At 41.1% G+C, this 12646-nt stretch overlaps 1 protein-coding gene across 7 annotated transcripts in view; it reads left to right on the top strand.

Moving 5' to 3' along the window:
* Positions 1-12646, top strand: part of lrp8 (low density lipoprotein receptor-related protein 8, apolipoprotein e receptor) — a 163664-nt gene that overhangs the window by 11354 nt on the left and 139664 nt on the right. The window lies entirely within an intron of this gene.

The following is a 12646-nucleotide window of genomic DNA, read 5'->3' on the forward strand; positions in this document are numbered from 1 at the left end:
TGTAGTTGCTGGAGCAGCATCAGGAGTCTCTCAGGACGTATTGACGTGCAAAACGTTCAGCTATTTTGGATGCTGGCTGCCTTGCAAAGCTTTTAACTTGCAGTTTAAAGATGCTACGTTGCGTTGATGAGCCAAATGTAGCGAGAGAGAGCGGATTCTGGTAGCAGAAATGATATTCAATCTGTCATGCTTGTAACCAAGTGAAGGAAATATGTTTTCCATCAGATCTCCTTTCTTGCTTGGTCCTCTCCCTCCATCCTAACCTTCTTCAAGGCCTGTCTTTTTTCTTTTCTGGCCTGTGTTCATATATTTAACCAATAACGACTCTTTCTCCCTGTGCCCTCCACCGTCCTTCCCCTCCCCCCTATTATGTGTCATTGGAAGCAGCGCTTGAATGTTTGGCGGCAGGGTGACACCTTCTCAAATGGCCCTGAGAGGCCCCCTCTCTCTCACAAAATCGCACATCAAAAAGATGCATTGACAATTGGTTTTGTGTGTGTGAGCATAATGAATAGTGCTGTGACCTTGCATGCAACATCTGCATTATCCTGTTGGATTCAATACTCTTTTGAATTTTCATGCACATCTTCTTTCTTTCCATGTTTTCATTAGCTTTTTAAATCTGATGTTTGCATTGGACATGTCTTAGAGGTTTCGTATGATTAAAGGAAACAGCAAGATGATTGGCTTAAACATTTTACACTGGTCTTTAGTAGGAAGAAGAAAGGCTAGTGCTGCACACACACACACACACACACACACACACACACACACACACACACACACACACACACACACACACACACACACACACACACACACGCAAGCAAGCACATGCAATTAACCATACTGGCAAGAGCAGGGCTGCACATATGCAAAAGTAGACTCTGTACCTGCACTGTCTCTTTCACTCTGTCTCTCAGCCCCCCCCCCCCGCCCCGCTCCCTCACATACAAACACACAACATACACACACTTTAGCATCAGCTTCCTTGCTGCTGTAGCAGGTTGAAGAACGAATACTGTGACCTTTCCTTTGACATACTCATAACAGAATAACCGTCTATGTACGAAAGTGATTTTCCTTTTGTTTGGTTTCTCGATGTTGCTTGACGTCGGCCGCGTGGCCACAGCTTGCTAATGCTGTGCACTTGGTAGCGATATTGATTTATACCTGACCTGTGTGTTCCATGTCTTTCGATGTACAAACTTTCTTTTTATGTGTTGGATCACTTTTCAAAAGGTTTTCTTTGTGGATTTTAGTGCTATTTCTGATAAGAAAGTCTGTATTTCTCTACATGCTTCCATTATTTTTCTTCATATTATCATTTGTGGGTTTGGGTTTTATACGTGGCATCACAACACCTTCTACTTTCCCCTTTCAGTTTCTTGTCTGCATTCTGAGCTCCACTCTCAAACCATGATGACTGACATTATACAACTGGCTCTGTTTGGTCAGGCTTACAAGTTAAGTATTGACAGTCGCAATATAAAGGGAAGCAGAATAGTGAAATAAGTGTGTTTAGCCAAAAAAAGCTAGTGAGGGGGTGAATCCCTGGCTGCCATGGCCCATCTGCAAGTTTTCATGCCTTGTTACCCATGAATTTCCACTTAGCAATGCCTGCTGCGCTCAGGTGCTACCACCACTAAATTCCATAACTACATTTTAAAAAGCCAACATTTAGTGCCCATAAGTAAACATCCAAAAGAAATTACCCAAGCCAAATTCCAAGGACCTTCCAAAGTTACAAACCAGGGAGCCAAGAGTCTGTGATTTGTGTTGATATGGCCTCTCAGGTGAAGTATTTTCTGCATTTAGTTACAAAGAAAAGCACATGCACAGATTCATATTGACGAAAAGCATTTTTTGGGGCTTTTATTGCCTTTAATTGATAGTGACAGGAAAGGGGAAGAGGAGGGAACATCATGCAGCAAAGGGCCACAGGTCGGGGTCGAACCCATGGCCAGCAAGGACTCAGTCTTGGTACATAGGGTGCCAGCTTTACCAGGTGAGCCTTTTGGGCGCCCCAAGAAACATTTTTATCTTTAGAATTTGGGTGTTTTTTCTGTTGAACAATGAATATTTGCCTTCCCAGCTGAAGAAACTGTTACATCCATTAAATATTTAACCTCAAGTTTCTTGGGATATGAAATAAATTGAAAATAATAAACAAATGACTTCAAACGTGATTTTGAATCAGGAAAACATTTTGTCTCTTGTACTCTAACCCCAAGCTTATAAAACAAATCTGTTTCCAAACTTGATTTTATTTAATAATGACACATGTGCAAGCCAGACCCTCTACAACACACACACATACAGTGCACTCACTCCACTCTGCATGGAGAAGACCCATTGACCCAGTTGTGACAGAAGGCAGTAGTTAAGTATAATTGGCCCATGGTGTTATTACTGTGATGTTCTTCCTGTCTTTACTGGCTTCATTCCACCTCTTTTGGCCCAGATATGGCGGCTTTGGTCCAGTATCCTGTGTGTGACTATGCTTTCATAAATGATCAAACAGCTTAATTAAACTGTGAGACTATCTGGATTAAGTTCTTTTTAATTTGTACCTTTACGTAGCACATTTTCCCCACTTCCTACATTAAGACTTGATTTGAAGGAGGGACATCTAAGTGCTCACCTGGTATTTGAATGTAAGACACTGATGATTTGCTGATTAGAACTATGGAGCGTCATATTTAAAATAGGAAAAGTTACATGGTGCACATCCAAGATTTAAGTTCATGATTGTAGACTTAATTTGGGCTGTCAGCACACTTAATGTGTTTTGTCAGAGAGGACCCCCCTCCCCTACACCCAAGTGAAAGGCTATTTTGTGGGCAAAGACAATGTCCTTTTTCTTTAAGAAAAGGTATTGATCCCCTTGACTGTGAGAGAAAGAGGTGAGAGAAGGTGAGTCGCAATCAGAGCAGGCAGCCCGTTGTTTTCTAAGATGCCCACAAGACTTACTTACTTTTTCCAAACACATCTCTTTTCCACGGGGCTCGAAGGCTTTTTTTTCCACTTGATAGGCTACTTGAACAGGTGGCTGTGTATAATTTTTTGCCACTGAACAGCACAGACAGAACATAATGGCGACAGAAGAGGTGACATATGATAGGCTCTGATATTTGCCACTTTCAACAAGAAGATCCTGCAAAAAAATTGCATAAATAAATAGCATTAGCATAGCCTTCTGCCATAGTAAGTTCAACAAAATGGTTGTCCTTTTAAAAAAAGTTATTTGCCACCACTTAATTTCTTTCTGTCAAGTGTCATCCCTGTCCTTTGAGGTAGCTCTGCATGAATTCAGATCTCACTGTAGTCTAAGTGCTGAATAATTGTCATTTTATTACCATTTGCCTTTTTGTACTGCCAACAATTGGATGAGGGAGGGACAGACAGTCACAGATCGCCTTCTGTAATTAAGACCCCTTACAGTTTGCCTCATTAATTCTATTCTAACTTCTTCTGAAAGTCATGAATATTGAAATGGCACAATGTCTCCCTGTCAAAAACCTCAGACCTCATTTACCCATAATCCAATTTGTACGATGCCATAAAATGATGATTCCACCCGAAAGGATGATTTTTGCAATATAAAGAAACATTGTGTCTGTGTCTGTGTGCAAGTATGTTTTCCCAAAACTTCAAAGAGCCTCAAAATGTTTTCATCTGAGCGCACTCGAGACACATTGATCCATTTCTAATCGAGAGAATCCAGAGGGAAGAAACATATTGTTTTTTTCCATGCTCATAAACTTGAAAGGTTGAGTTTAATAGAAATAAAGTTGGATGAGGTAAGTATAAGAGAGGATGAAATGGAGGGAGCAAGGGAAAATGAGCAGGAGTTTTGCAGGTGATGAAAGGATAAAATAGATTCTGTCTCCTTTCATATGTGCTTGGGGGATTGATGGAGGGATGAAAGAATGATGTAGAGAGAGGAGATGCCTATAGGGATATCAGCTTTAAGATAAGAAAATGGAGTTGTCCATCAAAATTCATGTGTCTGAAAGTTAATGGTAAATCTTTTTGCAAGTTCTTCTTACTCTGTCCACCTATCACAATCGATACCAGCACAGCTCCTCATACTTCACTAAATAACCCAAAGATATTCAATAATGATGATTAAGACAAGGTAAAACTTACTTAAATTATCAGTTATAAAATTCAAATTGTATCAAAATATCAAAATTGTAGACTAATTTAATAATTGACTAATTGTTTCTGCACTCGTTCTCGGCATATGTACATACTATATGTTTTGCAATGTGTTTTCATCCTTTGGCAGAGCTATCTCTGCAATTGGCAGTATTCTAGAGTGGTAATTGGATGAGGCTGTTGTTGGCCAGTGGCAGTCATTACTGATCTGAGGTCACCTGGCATAATCACAACATGCTGCTATACTAACAGCCACTTTTATTCATCACCTGTTTCAAGATTTTTTCTGTTGCGGTCCCTGTGTAATGCTACGCTTGTTAGAGGTGAGTAATGCAAACATGGGCGAGATCTATAAGTTGCTAATGCAAAAAGCAGTAGCAACAAATGACTGTGTGTGTGTGTGTGTGTGTGTGTGTGTGTGTGTGTGTGTGTGTGTGTGTGTGTGTGTGTGTGTGTGTGTGGTGTGTGGTGTCTGTGTGTGTGTGTGTGTGTGTGTTAAGTTATTGCTACTGACCTTAATTCATCACATTAGCACCAAGTCTCCAGAGGGTCTATGGAGATGTGTTCAAAGTTAGCAACCCCCGGCTAATTGATTTCAATGAATGGCACATTTATACTTCACTTAGTAAATTACACCAACATACAGTTTGGGGTGTTTCGTGTGTGTGTGTGTGTGTGTGTGTGTGTGTGTGTGTGTGTGTGTGTGTGTGTGTGTGTGTGTGTGTGTGTGTGTGTGTGTGTGTGTGTGTGTGTGTGTGTGTGTGTGTGTGTGTGTGTGTGTGTGTGGTGTGTGTGTGTGGGGGGCTGCAATTTTTGTCTGAGTTTTTTTAATGAGATCAATGCTTTCCTTCCTGCATCCCCAGATGGCCATGGTAGTATAAGGTTTGTGTGTGTGTGTGTGTGTGTGTGTGTGAGTGAGTGTATATAAATGTGTGTGTGGGTGATGAGGGAAGGGGCTGCAGGGACCTTGGGCAGATAAATCTTTAATCATGTGCTTGCTCTCATGTTTCATTTAATTGCCCCCCTAAATCCATAAAAGGATGACGGCATTGTGGTTTAGAAACATGTAGTGTGTGTTGATCGGTGTATGTGTTTTTATGTGCGTGTGTGTTTCATAAGTAGCAGGAGAGATGTGATTATATTTGTTTTATACTGCATTAGGATCACTTTATGTGTGTCCTTGTACATATAAGCATTTTTAAAAGGATTTATATTTCTGTGTGTGTGTGTGTGTGTGTGTGTGTGTGTGTGTGTGTGTGTGTGTGTGTGTGTGTGTGTGTGTGTGTGTGTGTGTGTGTGTGTGTGTGTGTGTGTGTGTGTCAAAGCTCCACTTCCTTTAGTAATGCATTTGTATTGTTAATTTATTATACATATTTGGTCGTGGCAGAAATCTCTTCAGCTATCTCCTTAATGCTTTCACAACTTGATATTTTTTTCTTCAATGTGTGTGCGTGTGCATATTCTTGTTCTGTATGTACAGTATGTCAGTATTTCAGGGAGAATTCCTGATTTCATGACGTACTCTATTTTCCATTCCATTGTCTGTCTGTGTGTTACATGATTATAGCTTATACACATTCAAATATACATCATATTTTATACATCATTTTAAATTTGGCAGAATAATCCTACGTGCTTTTGTGTAGATGCACATGTATATGCATGTGCAAGTGTGGCTTAATTCAGAGGCTACATTCCCAACGGCAGTTTGTTCCTTGGTTGTTTTTCTTTAATCTGAGACCAGTGAGACACTAGACTACCCACCAAATGTTGTGTTTTTCTCTCCCCTGTATTTCTTTCCTTTTCCTTACTTTTAAAGCCTTCTCTGTCATCCCTCTCTCCCTGGTGCATGCTCTGTAATCAACAGCAAGAACAGTGCATGGGGAGGTAAAGCTGTTCATGTGTGGAAGCGCCATGAATGTGTTGTTTCTTTTGGGATAAGGTGAGAGAGCTAGAGACATAGATATTCGTTTGTATAGGTCTGACTTTAAATGTGTTTTAATCTATGTGTGTGTGGGTGCTCTCATTTTCAGCAGCCTAAAATCAATCCAACTTTCATGGAGCGATAGAAATAGATCCATTGATTGATTGAACTGATAAATGGGGCTGTTTGCCTCACTCAATAATGACATAAAGCAAAGTTGTGTGGTTGTGTGAGAGAGATTGTGTCTATTTCTCTCTGTCCATCTCTCTATCTGCTGTGATTGAAAACGCTTTGTCATAGCACATATATGAATTATGGCAGAGCTTGCATCTTAAGTTTTAATTTTGTGGGCAGATGTTCACACTTACCACAAGGGAGTCTCTTGAATGAGCTGTGCAGAAAGTGTGAGGCATTTCAGAAAAGCATGAAATGGCATTTAGAGAGCTTTATGCTTCTGTTTTAAACTAAATTATCTGAACAGATGTTAGTTTTTCCTTGGACAGGACTATTGACCTCCTGTAAAAAAGGAACACCATTACCAGTTACAGGAGCAGGTAGTAGATGATATCATCTGTGTGTAGTCAGCAGAGGAAGATGTAGTTTCTTTGTATAGTTCAGAATTTAAATATTTTAAATGACTTGAGGATGATAGATGAACAGGAAATACAGTTTTATCTACTGGTCTACGTGGGACTGTAACACATTTTTGGCAGGTTTTTGAATAGCTCTTCATGTTATCAATTTCCGTACTGTGTGAGTTATTTGCATCATTAACAGTAAGCAGGTTTAACAGGTTACAAACCCCATTATTAAATGTCATGTTAGTTCCTGCAATAAAACTATGCACCAGAATGCATCAGGATATGGACCAATATCATTGAGAGATATTACTTTCAATTGTGCAGGTATATTATCTTCATAGACTCGACATTTTGAAGCGGAATTTACTAAAAGAAAAGGCTCAAATTGAAAAATGCTATAAGGTTATGTGCTTAAAGCCAAGGGCTAAGTCTATGGTTTGCTTTTCCTCTGAGCATCTTCACTCTGAGAATGCTGCATCCTTTATATCTTTGTGTGTCTGTGTGTGAGTAAGAGTGTGTATGTGCAACTGCTTCCTACTGTTAGTGTCACCATGATGAAGAGACTATAGATTGGTGTGTCGGTTAATGAGTCTCTCCATGTGTGTGTGCCTGCATATGCTTTCCGAAGTGTCCCAATGATGAAGAGTTTCCTGCCTTCTGTGTGTGTGTGTGTGTGTGTGTGTGTGTGTGTGTGTGTGTGTGTGTGTGTGTGTGTGTGTGTGTGTGTGTGTGTGTGTGTGTGTGTGTGTGTGTGTGTGTGTGTGTGTGTGTGTGTGGATGTGTGTGGATGTGAGCACATTACAGTGTGTTCCCAGAGATGGTCATTAGCTGTGAAGGACTGTAAAGCCAGTGACCCCACGGTTGGAAATGGAAGAGCCAGACCGTTCCCCGTTCACCCCGCAGACCCCAGACCTCTGTACTAATGGACTAAAGCAGCCATTGATGAGGGAGGGAGAGACACATGGGGCAAGAAATGGAAGAGAATACACACACACACACACACACACACACACACACACAACCTCCTGTTCAGCTCCACTCTGATCCAGGAAGCTTTCTTTGGCTTTGGACAATAAGACATTTTGTGTGTGTGTGTGTGTGTGTGTGTGTGTGTGTGTGTGTTACTGAGTCACAATAGAAAGAAACCATGTACAATTTGCTTCACAACATGCCCAGAAACAGCTATTTTGTTCATCTGTGTGTTCATATAAGTATTTATATTGACAACTGTCTTCATTTTCCCCAGACGACACACAGCCATCAGTAATTTATGTGTGAGTGATGGTTGTATTTCGATGATTGTGAGACCACTGGGTCTTTGCCATTACAGTGAAATTAACTGAAATCCCTCAGCTTGTAATAAGCAGGTGTACCATGGGTAATCTAAAACATTCCAATGGTTGGAGTACGCTTCGGTGAAAGTTGACCGGGACTCGTGGGGACCAATCGAAGAACATAATCCGTTTTCTCCAAATAAGTCCAACTAACCGAGGAAGCACAGTAATGAGAAAATGATTAGATTTTCTTTTCTGCTGCATGGCTGCTGAAGCTGGTCTCTCCATCTCTCTGCCGCCGCCTCCTCCTCTCTCTCTCTCTCTCTCTCTCTCTCTCTCGCTCTCTCTCTCTCTCTTTGTCTCTCTCTCATCCCCATGGCCGCTGTGGATTTGTTAAACAGTTTGTTTACTCCTTGCTCGGTTTTCTTGAATTTTACATCTAGACATCTTTTTTGTGGTGTTTTTCCCCCTCTTTACTTTATTGGTTGTTTTCTGTGTAAAGTGGAAAGACGTATTTGCGGACAGATCAGTAGATTACAAATTCTGCTTTTTTTTTTGTACTTCTGGTTCCAGCTTCTCAAATGTGATGATTTTCAGCTTTCCTCTGGTTGACATCATTGTCAGTTTAAGACCTCCTGGTTATGGACTGTTGGTCACACAAAACAAGCAATTTGAGGAAGTCATCTCAGGCGAGATCTTTTGATGATTTCCTGACCTTATAGATTAAGTTATTAATAAAAATCCTAATCAAAATGAAATTTTCAAGTTCTTCTGACAACTGATAGTAATGATTTGAGTTCATAAAGTTACCCAACCCTTTACTTACCTCTGTATTACTGGGTTGTATTTGGACACACACATATTCCAGAGGTAGGGGAAGATGATTGGCAAGGTGAGAGACAGAATGATGGAGAGCCAAACAGAATTTTAAAGGATGTTTACTATCCGAAATGTCAATTGGAGTTTAAAGTCTCTAGTAAATTGCTTTCATATCACTGCAGGGCTTTGCATTGAGAAACAGAATTACCCGGTTGCGTATGAACTTGTGCACACAGGGTGGTGGTGGAGTAGAGGGAAGAGACCCAGTGTGTGTCTGTATGATGCTGCATTTGTGTGCTTTCAGTGCGGGTGCACCTGCTGCTTTGGAAAAAGCATGATGGATCCAAGAGGCGGATGAACACTTTCCATGGACTGAGTCAGCTGTGCGTGTGTGTGTGTGTGTCCGTCTGGGCTTGAGGCTAAAGGGAATGGGGAGAGCAGGCGAGCCACAGATCAATTTCCTTTTTATTGTGGCGGAGTGGAGACTTGAGATGCATGGCCTCCTGTGACCCAGATTCATTCCTCCTTTCTCCTTCTGCTCCTCCTCATTGGCACAGTGGCATAACATCAGAAGGAGGGAGAGATGAAAGAGAGAGAGAGAAGCAGAGAGAGAATGGGTAAGGGAGGAAGGCGAGGGGGAGTGTGTTTGAATCGGGGCTGATAATGAAAAAGAGAGGAAGCTTGAAAGAATGAAAGTACAGGGTTTATTCTAAGGACAATCTGACAATTACACCTGAGAACGAAGAGTTACACATGAAAGCATGACTTGAGATACGCATAAAGAATGCATCAGCGAAGACAGTGAAGGACAAAGTACACAAAGGAGGTTGGAGATTTAAGAAAGATGAAATAATTCAAAGGTGGATGACTGAGAGGGGGCGAAAGAGAAAGGAAGTAGGGGATGAGAAAGCAGAGAGGGGTGAATTGAAGCCCAGAGTAAAGTGATGGAGACTGGGGTACATCACCCAGGAGAGAGGGTCTTAGCAAGCATAAAGCTATTATGTAATGCTAATTATCATTATAAACAGCCTCTATCTGCTTTGCTTCCTCTCCTGCTGTTTCAGAGAGTACTTTGCCACCTCACATGTTCCAGGTGGTGATCCAACATAAAACTCTGTGTGCTGAGTTGCTACTGTCTCTCGTTCTTGTTTAATACCATTCTGACCTTCTCTTTGGTTTTATAAAGTGTCCTCAGGTCTGAGTATTTTCAAGGAACCTTTTTGACACTGGAGAGGACAGTCCATTCCATCTGCTGCGTGGCTATACAGAGATCTGCACATCATTACACATTGTTGTTTTCTGCATGCACATCAGCATGTACCTGTGAATTATAGATGTTGTTTCGTAGCTTAAAATAGAAAAAATGCTGCTCAATTAGTTCAACACTTTTACTATGATGGATGTTAATATGACACACATTGGATTTTAAAACCGAATCACAAGTACATTTGCAGGTCTTTGACAGAGCTTATACAGTGGCCTGTGTATGAAGAGGAACACAAACTTATTTTGATAACTCATATGATAACTGGGGTGCCGATGGATGAAAAAGGCACACTGATTGTTACTAAAAGTACCATTCTCCATCTGGGCTACTTATGGTTTTTGTTTAAGGGCAGTAAAAACCTCACTCAAAGCTTAAATCTGTAATAGTTGTTAATTATGTATTGTAATTATGTTCATCTCTATAACTAATAAAACTGGTTGGAAACTCTCTCAGTTTTGAGAAATGTTAATTGGATCTTCTATGAAACCAGTCAATGCTATTGCCCTCTCTTTCATCCCTATTGTGTGTATGTTACCTGGTCAGTCAAAAGACATTTTAACCGCATACCAGAAACAATGAGGTGATACAACCTCATACAAGTTCTGCTATGTAAGAGTTTGAACATGCCGAAGGTCATGGATTGGATCATTGATGACATGAAATATTAAAACAATGATTCACAGCCACGGTATAGTTTTTATTTTCACATATTTCTCCATCTTTTATGTATACAGATCTTGTTCTACTTTTCTGAAACGCTAAAACATCTTCTGGTCATAATGATCTGAAATATTGTCAGTATAATCCTTTTAGATTTCATTAGTAGTAGGTGTTGTGTGTTTACTGTGCTATAGGCAGATATGGACAAGAGTAACAAGTTACTGTAGACAGTGTACTTTACAGTTGCTGGCAGCATTGTGATGTACTGTACATCAGACAGGGTTTGGTGCGGCTACAGCGCAACACATTTTGACTGGCGTTTCAAAAATTTGACAAAGACAACAGAGCTAGCAGAAACGGCACAGATGAGGGTGTCCATTTGCCCTGTCCTTACCTTCTGTGACTGCCATCTGTTTCCCAATCCTTCACATCACAATTTACAATTCAATTTATAATTTACATACATTGTTAATTCTGTGCTGTGTAGGGCTGGCAGTTGCGTTTGAAGCCATATTTACCAAAGCAATTTACATAATACTAAAAACTAATTCTGTGCACAGTTTTTTGGTCTGAATCTTGGTTTGCTTTGGCCCGCTCTGGCCTTACTTGGCACAGTGTAGTGTTCTAACACCCAGGCACGTCCTGCCAATGCACTTGCACAGATCTTGAGTCTGTCCAGTTCAACAGGAATCCCCCCCCATCCCAAAAATTCTTGGGAGGTGTGAAGGTTGTCGCATCCAAAAGTGACTTTCTGCCATCCCCATGTGAACTGCTACTATGGGAGCCCATCTGTCACATGGAAAGGAGGCGCAATTTACACACATAGAGACCCATGCACGTACACACAATGTCATGCTGAGGTAGGGGAAATGGTTGATTATCCCCTGTGTGAGTGTGAGTGTGTATGCAGTGAAGCAATGCAAGGGCATAGCATGCAGCTGAGACTCCAGCTTTGTCTGGATTGAGAAAAAGTAGCGTAGCAACTGTCATCAGACACACACAAACACGCATACACACACACACGCACGCACACACACACACACACACACACACACACACACACACACACACACACACACTGTACATAGAGTATATAGAAAGACACGCCAATTTGCACACCCAAGCAGTATTTTCCTCACAAAGACAATGGACAGTAATCATATAAACACACACTGACACACACATTGCTGTTGCTAGTTCCTGCTTGGTTTGGCTGAAATTGTGTGCTCTTGTTTCAGATTGGATAGGATTTCACTGAGCCTCCTAGGATTTGTCTTCCTAATCAGTGTTACGCAGCCCGTACATCTTAATGTGCGTGCTTGTGTGTGTGTGTGTGTGTGTGTGTGTGATATGAGAGGACCAAATGCAGGATCACTTAGAGTCCTCACAAGTATAGTAAAACTGTGTGTCAGTGCTGGGGCGGGTGTGTGGGTTTAATACCACTAAATATATTAATCAGTAAAGATATCAAGATAGAACTATTCCAAGCACCCTCTCGCCCCGATGTCTCCATTACACACATGCTGCCACACACGCACGCGCACACACACACACACACACACACACACACACACACACACACACACACACACACACACACACACACACACACACACACACACACACACACAAAGACACACACACTAAAGCCAGCAGACCATGTAGCCCATTATTATAAGCCCAGTGACCTCCATCTAAACAGGCCTAAATCTGAACTGTACTGCTGATGAGAAAACACTCATCCTTCACTATGTGGTTGTCACCTCATTAAGCAAGAAGAGATCCTAATCAACTTCTCTCATGCTCTCTGAAGCTTTATGCACCTCTCCCTGTTAGAAATTATGTAGTGAAATGTCATGATACTAAGGAAAAGGATAAGGACGGAGACTGATAATAATATTGAAACACTGGATACTTGCTGATAGTAAGTACAACTGCGATCCAGTGCTTTGTTTCT

The sequence above is a fragment of the Dicentrarchus labrax genome, unplaced genomic scaffold (genome assembly GCF_905237075.1).
Source record: "Dicentrarchus labrax unplaced genomic scaffold, dlabrax2021, whole genome shotgun sequence".
NCBI classification, from domain to species: Eukaryota; Metazoa; Chordata; class Actinopteri; family Moronidae; genus Dicentrarchus; species Dicentrarchus labrax.